Below are 8,721 nucleotides of genomic sequence, written 5' to 3' on the forward strand. Positions count from 1 at the left end.
AAGTCCTTAGCCCAAAATGAATATTCTCGAGTGGCCCAATACCCTAGCTCCAGATTCCCAAGTCCAAAATTATACTTCATAGTGGGCCACGGGGCCCAAAAGTCCAGGCCCATTCTCTTAAGGCCCAAAAGCCCAAAACATCCACTTTGCATGCGTACGCGCGACGTACTTGGCACGTACGCCCAGCGTACGCTGGCCTTGACCAAAACGGGGAGCTGACCTAGTACACGCGGCGTACCAGGGAGTACGCCCAGCGTACTGGCCAGTTTCCTTGGGACATCCTTTGTGACTTAATACATTAAGTCTTTACGTCCAAAATATAGATCCATGTCCTTTATGACCTCCTAAACCATAAAGTCACAAACTTTATGTGCTTACATGCATGGTTGGGGTCAAAACATGATTTTGGTCCTTTTAACAAGCTTTAAGACCCACTAACACTTGCATGGTTGTGGCTTAACCATCAAGATCCGATTTTTATGACCATAGATGCTTCTAAGAGTCCAAAATGACAACTCTTATGCTCTGAAACCCTCAATACTCAAGTATTCTCAACAATGGGGTCAAAAGGTGACATAAAATACCCAAATGAACCAATCTAAACATATAATGGCCAAGTTTGGAACTTGATACCTCAAAAGAGTCAGAAATGATGCCAATCTTCTGGATCTACAAGCTCTTGATGGATCCTTGCTCCTTCTTCAAACTCCTTTCTCTTCCAAAGCACCAAAATACACCAAAGTACTCTCAAATGCCTTCCAAATCACAAAGACACACAAAAGGGGGTTAGGGTTTTCGTGAAGGCTGGCTATGGGTGAAGGGAGGCTGAACCAACAGAGGTTATGTTTTTTTATAGGGAGTAAACCCTAAATTTTAGGGTTTAAAGAGCTGCACACGTACGCTAGGCGTTCTCCTGGTACGCTGGGCGTACGTACATGGCCTCCGCGGTTCATTCTCATGAGTACGCTGGGCGTACATGGCAATGTACGCCCCGCGTACGAAGCTTCCTCAGCCCACTTATAAAGCCCAAAGGTCAAATCCCAAACCAAACCATTCCACACTTCAATTAAGATGATTAATAATAATACCTGGAAATCCCGGATGTTACAAATCTCCTCCACTTGAATTAGACTTCGTCCTCGAAGTCCGTCGCTGCTGCTGGAAATAAATCGGGGTAGTGCTCCCTCATCTCATCCTCCGGCTCCCAAGTCCATTCTGAGCCCTTGCGGTGCTGCCACTGCACCTTTACCAGTTCTACTTCCTTGTTCCTTAGTGCCTTCGTCTTCTTATCTAGAATGGCTATCGGTCGCTCGATGTAGTTCAGGCTGTCATCTGCCTGAATATCCTCAAGAAGCACCACCAAAGAGTCGTCTACCAGGCACTTCCATAACTGGGAGACGTGGAAAGTACTGTGAATCTGGCTAAGTTCGCCTGGTAGATCCAGCCTATATGCCATTTTGCCCACCCGGGCTGCAACTCTGAAAGGGCCAATGTACCTGGGGCCCAACTTGCCCCGTTTCCTGAATCGGATGACACCTTTCCAAGGTGAAACCTTCAGGAGGACCATATCTCCGACCTGGAACTCCAGGTCTGAACAACGCTTGTCGGCATAACTTTTCTGCCGACTCTGAGCAGTCTGAAGCCTGCTCCAAACCTGCTGAATCCTCTCCGTCATCTTGAGCACCACTTCGGTGCTCCCCATGACCCTCTGCCCCACCTCGCCCCAGCATATCGGGGTCCTGCACTTCCTCCCGTACAACATCTCGAAGGGAGGACGGTCAATACTCGCATGGTAGCTATTATTATAGGAAAACTCTGCCAAGGGAAGGTAGGTATCCTAGCTACCACCGAAGTCCAAAACGCACGCCCGCAGCATATTCTCCCATGTTTGGATGGTCCGCTCGCTCTGACCATCCGTCTGCGGGTGGAAGGCAGTGCTAAAGTGCAGACGAGTACCCAAATCGTCGTGGATTTTCTTCCAGAATTTGGAAGTAAACCGTACGTCTCTGTCAGAAATCACGGAGACTGGAACTCCGTGTCGGGCCACAACCTCCCGAATGTAGATGTCAGCCAGCTTCTCGACCGATATGCTCTCCTGGATCGGTATGAAGTGGGCACTCTTTGTCAAACGATCCACGATGATCCAAACCGAATCCACTCCCCGCGCGGTCCTGGGCAGTTTGGTGATGAAATCTATAGTAATATATTCCCATTTCCTTATGGGGATGTCCAATGGGTGCGTCTTGTCGTGAGGCCTATGGTGCTCTGCCTTGACCTTCCTACAGGTCAGGCATCTCTCGATGTACCAGGCTAAATCCCGCTTCATGCAGGGCCACCAGTAATCAAGATGAAGATCTCTGTACATCTTTGTCGCCCTGGGATGAATAGAAAACCTGGATTTGTGCGCATCCTCCATCAGCACCTGGCGCATACCTCCATGATACGGGACCCACACCCTATGGTGTAGTGTCAACAACCCACGACTATCATAGTCAAAGGAGGAAACCTGCCCCACAATACGCTCGCTCTTCCGATGTTCCTCCTTCATCGCCTCCTGTTGGGCCTCTCAGATCTGCTCTAATAGTGGAGTCACTACAGTTATCTACAGGCAAATATCTCTGATCGGGGCAGCCTTGCGGCTAAGAGCATCGGCCACAACATTGGCCTTCCTCGGGTGGTAGAGAATCTCACAATCGTAATCCTTCACCACATCTAGCCACCGATGCTGCCTCATGTTCAGATTTGGCTGATCCATGAGGTACCTCAAGCACTTGTGATCCGTGTAGATGGTACAATGGACCCCATAGAGGTAATTTCGCCAAATCTTGAGGGCGAAGACGACCGCCCCCAACTCCAGATCATGCGTCGGGTAGTTCGCCTCCTGAGGCTTCAGCTGCCTCGAGGTGTAGGCGATGACGTGCCCTCTCTGCATCAGTACTGCACCCAAACCCGAGATGGACGCATCGCCGTATACTACAAAATCCTCCACGCCCTTTGGCAGGGCTAGAATCGGCGCCTCGCATAATCTCTGCCTCAAAGTCTCAAATGCAACCTGCTGCTCAGGCGCCCAGCAAAATACAACAACTTTCTTCGTCAGTCGGGTCAAGGGCACGACTATCTTGGAGAAGTCCTGAATGAACCTCCGGTAATAGCCTGCCAATCCCAGGAAACTCCTAATCTCAGATGGAGACTTTGGAACCTCCCATCTCATCACGGACTCCACCTTGGTCGGGTCAACCAAAATCTCATTCTGGTTGACAAGGTGCCCAAGAAACTGCACCTCGCGCAACTAGAACTCACACTTAGAGAACTTGGCATACAAGCTCTCCCTCCTCAGAGTATCCAACACTTCCCGTAAGTGCTCCTCATGCTGCTCCTGCATCTTGGAGTAAACCAAGATGTCGTCAATGAAAACTATCACAGACCGATCCAACATCGGTCTGCATACGCGGTTCATGAGGTCCATGAACGCGACAGGAGCATTGGTGAGCCCGAAGGGCATCACCACGAACTCGTAATAGCCATAGCGAGTCCGGAAAGTAGTCTTCTGTATGTCCTCGTCGATGACCCTCATCTGATGGTAGCCTGACCGCAAATCTATCTTAGAAAACTAAGATGACCCCTGAAGCTGGTCGAAAAGATCATCAATCCTCAGGAGTGGGTAACGGTTCTTCACCGTTACCTTGTTCAGCTCCCAGTAATCTATACACATCCGATGCGACCCGTCCTTCTTCTTCACAAATAGGATCAGGGCTCCCTAGGATGAACTTCTCGGTCTGATGAATCCCTTGTCTAACAGATCCTATAGCTGTGTAGACAACTCCTGCATCTCGGGAGGAGCCAACGGATATGGGGCCTTGGCTATCAGAGTCGCCCCCGGGACTAGGTCGATCCTAAACTCCACCTGTCTCTCCGGAGGTATTCCTAGTAAATCCTCTGGTAATACGTCCGCGTACTCTCGCACCACTGGCACATCACTCACGGTCGCCTTACCCTCCTCTCGGGTAACATATCCAGCGCAACCCTGCTGAATGTAGCGCCTAGCCCTCGCTGATGAGCATAAAGCTGGCCCATGCTGTGGCCTCTCACCCTGAATCACCAGCTCTCCCCCACTCGGGGTCCTGACCCGAACCAACTGTTGTGCGCAGTCGATTACTTCCCCATTAGGGCTCAATCAGTCCATACCGATGATGACTTTGTTCCCACGCAATGGTATGGGAACCAAGTCTACTAGGTAGCGCTCCTCGAACAGCCTCAAAACACAATCTCGAAAAACCTCTGATGCTCGAACTTATCGGTCGTCTACAATCTCGACCTCTAGAGGGCAATCCAACGTGCCCGAAGACTCAGGGAACCTCTTACTAAGGGCAAGAGAGACAAATGATCGGGTAGCCCCCGAATCGAACAACACCTGAACTGGGATACCGTTCACATGGAACGATTCTAAGCAACACATAAAACATATACATAAATATCATAAAAAAACATAAAATAAGAGCTAGGGAGAAGAAATCATACCCTTCACTACATCGGGTGCGGCGCGTGCCTCCTCGGTAGTCAGCTGGAAGACTCGGCTCCTCACCACTGGAGCCTCTGACTTGCCCTGCTGGCCATCAGTAATCCGCAGGGTCGCTGGTGCTGGCGCAGCCACTGGCGCTGCTGCTGCTGTCAATCTCGGGCATGTGGCCTTTTTATGGCCTCGCTGGTTGCAATGGAAACACAACAACTCTGATGACTGCATAGTGGGGGTAGGGGCGGTACAATCCCTGCTAAAATGCCCAGACTTGCCGCATTTGTAGCAGCCTGATCCCCCTGTCTTGCAGGGCCCCTCATGTGACTTGCCGCATTTCCCACAACGGCCCTGGACCTGCTGGCCCTTCGACCTAGCATCGAATCCCTTGGGTTTCTTCCCCGAAACCCCTGTAACCTGCTCAGTCTCCGCCTTCCTCTTCCGGAGGTGCTCAATGTCAATCTCCCTCTCCCTCGCCCTTGCAATCATATCATCCAAGGTCGGGCATGCCGAGTAGCTGACATGCTTCCGGATGTCAGCCCTCAACATGTCATGGTAGCGGGTCTTCCGCATCTCCTCATCCCCCGCATACTGAGGTACCAGTAAGGCCCTCTCCCTGAACTTGGCGGTAATTTCCACCACCGACTCAGTCGTCTGCCTCATATCCAAGAACTCTCTGGCCAACTGCTGGAGCTCCACAGCCGGCGTGAACTCAGCCCTAAACCAAGTCACGAAGTCAGACCAGGTCATAGCCTCAATGGCGGAGGTTCCCAATGAGTCACCAACTAACTCCCACCAATCCCTAGCCCGGTCCCTCAAACATCCCGCAGCGTATCGGACCTTCGACCCCTCAGGGCAGAAGTTAATCAACTGAGAAGACTCCATGTCTGCAATCCATCTCCTGGCAGCTATGGGGTCTTTCACCCCGTGGAAGTCTGGCGCACCACATCCCCTGAAGTCCTTAAAGGACAGTGTTCGCGCCCCTGACTGGCTGGATGCCATGTCACTCCAGAATGCTCTGAGGCGATCCTCCATCAGCTCGATGATCCCCTCCTTGATCGGCCCAAAAATCACCGGGGTCGCCTCAAGGATGCCTCTCGTGATCTCAGAAGCAATGAACTTACGTAGTCCCTCATCAACTGGCTCGGTGCCTGATCCCGAACCGGATCCTGATCCCGATCCTCATGCTCCGTAATGCGTAATCATCACCATTCTGAAACAAAACATATAATCGTCAGGGTCATACATAACCTCGGAAAGCCTCACGTACTATAAGTTTCCTGGTTCTATCTTAGCCCTCCTTGACTCGAGTACGGATCCTCTGCTTTCAGTAGTACGGGCCCATACTACCTTCCACATCTATCCGTACTTTCCTCAAGGATTGCTTTGACTTCACCAAGTCCCTTCTACTATTACTACTCGCTGCACAAATCTCATCCTAGGCTTACCCTAGGGTAACTCTCCAACCCACTCTCCGCCATCAGCTGCATAAGAAGTCCCTGTCATCTCTCCCTAACTAGCTCGCGAATACCATTACATACTACTAAGACCAGATAGTTCTTCGAATGAGAGGTCCTGCCCTACAACGGTTGGACTCAAACAAGAGCTGCGAAATAGGGCCAGACCTAACCTTCTGAAATTATTTCGTCCTCATAATATGTAACTTACCGTATTCGTCTACTAGTTAATTAAAGATAACCAAGACTCCTAAAAGCACAAAGCAAGCATCATTCGGGCATTGAGTACCCCATACCAATATATCTAATCCAAACTATCATATCACTGACTACTCAGTCCTATCAGGCAGCTCAATAAACACATACAACAGGCATATCAGGCATCCTCCTAGATCCTTAGCCCTATTATAGCATGTAGTTCACATACACATACAACAGGCATAAAGGCATCCTTCCTAGATCCTTAGCCCTAATCTAGCATGCAATTGTCATAATCATATCATAACATAACATAAATGTATGGGTATCTTGGGGAAAACTTACTTGAGCTCGGTCGGTCGCACGCATCACACGCCTTATTCTTTTCAAAGTTCTTTTCTCTTTCCAATTTCTGTTCAACCCCTTTTTTTTAAAATGATTTAACTTTTGAAAATTTTCATACCAAGTCCTTAGTTTGAGTTCAGACACACCCGAGAGTGTGCCCGAATCCCTCAAACCAAGGCTCTGATACCAACTTGTAACACTCCAAAAATCATGACCAAAAATTTTGTTTTTAAATTTAGTAGATTATAAAATTGTTTACTGAAAGCATCATCCATATCATATCTGCCCGAAATCTCATAAGTCGAATATCGTAAAAACATGTCGTGGAATAATAATAGTAATAATAATAATAATAATATCATAGTACAATCCCATGGATCTCAAAATGTGGAATCATATGTGTGTGTGATGCGCTGCTACCGTGCCAGCTCCTTCCCCTTCGACGAAGAGGTACCTGAAACCAAAACTGAAAACTGTAAGCACAAAGCTTAGTGAGTTCCCCCATCATACCACATACCATACAATAACATAACATGCCAGGCATATCTGGGTGCCGGCCTCCCCTGCGGTCTATTTCAACCGGATAGCTGCCTAGCATATCTGGGTGCTGGCCTCCCCTTCGGTCTATTTCAACCGGATAACTGCCTAGCATATCTGGGTGCTGGCCTCCCCTTCAGTCTATTTCAATCGGATATCAGGGACTATTTCACCCCTACCACTACCACATAGAATCATAACATACTGGCACATAGAACATAACAGATGATGGCATACCAAACAATGATCACACATACAATCATCTAACTACGATCTCCTACTAGTGGGTCGGCATTGTGGCCTTAGACCCACTTCTACTGGAAGGTAACTCACCTCGAAAAGCTAAGTGTCGAATCTTACGGGAAGTAATCTCTAACAGCTACTCCGACGACTCCCGGCTACCATAATCATAACAACACTCAATCAGAATCTATAACACTACTTAGGGTAAAATGACCATTTTACCCCTCTTGGCATAACTTAAACCATTCATAAGGCCCAATGCTAAATTATTAAATCCAATGCACCCACGGCCCATCAAAGGCTCCCTAAGGGCCCACTAATGGCCTAATTTTCTAAATTGGGCCCAACTCTTCAAATGGGCCTTTTCACAAGTCTAATAAGTCCTTAGCCCAAACTGAATATTCTCGAGTGGCCCAATATGGCCCAATACCCTAGCTCCAGATTCCCAAGTCCAAAATTATACTTCACAGTAGGCCACAGGGCCCAAAAGTCCAGACCCATTCTCTTAAGGCCTAAAAGCCCAAAACATCCACTCTGTATGCGTACGCACGGTGTACTTGCCACGTACGCCCAACGTACGCTGGCCTTGACCAAAATGGGGAGCTGACCTAGTACGCGCGGTACATATGAGGGTTGTCACCACAAATCCAAGGGAATGAGATCGCCGCTAATCCAACAACATGTGATAGCGCTAAACGCCTTGCCCAGAAGCTCGTTGATCACGGGGTACAGAAAGGCGTCATGACTCCCGCTACTGAACAGAAGAAGGGAAACGACAACAAGAAGCACTCTGGGAACAAACGAAAGGGGCAACAGACTCAAGACTCCTCGAAGAAGCAACAGATTGTAGCAGTTCATGTTGCTACCACTCCTGATACACCAACACTAGCTGCACCAGCAACCGTAAAGCCATATGCATGCACCTTACCCAAGTGTGATAAATGCAACTACCCTCATCCCGACGCCTGCCGAGAAATGAGTTGTACCAAATGTAATAAGAAAGGGCACACTACCCGATATTATAGAACGCCGACACAACAGACCGATCAAACTACCAACGCTGGTGTAAGTCAAGTTTGTTATGGATGTGGAGAAACTGGCTACTTTAAGAGAAACTGCCCAAAGACCAACAATCGAAACACCAGAGGAACAGGAAGAGTCCTAAAAATAGGACATGAGGAAGCCATGAAAGATCCTGCCGTAGTCATTGGTACGTTCCTCCTCAACAACGTCTATGCATGCATTTTGTTCGATAGCGGGGTAGAAAGGAGTTTTGTGAGTCATAAATTTAAAAACTTGCTCAACCAAAAACCTCAATCACTAAATGAACTATTTACTGTGGAAATGGCTAATGGGAAAACCGAATCAACAAACGACATATTCGTAGGGTGCACATTAACCTTAAATAACCACTCCTTCCCAATCGACTTA

The sequence above is a fragment of the Lactuca virosa genome, chromosome 5 (genome assembly GCF_052849685.1).
Source record: "Lactuca virosa cultivar CGN04683 chromosome 5, Lactuca_virosa_CGN04683_v6, whole genome shotgun sequence".
In the NCBI taxonomy this organism is placed as follows: domain Eukaryota; kingdom Viridiplantae; phylum Streptophyta; class Magnoliopsida; order Asterales; family Asteraceae; genus Lactuca; species Lactuca virosa.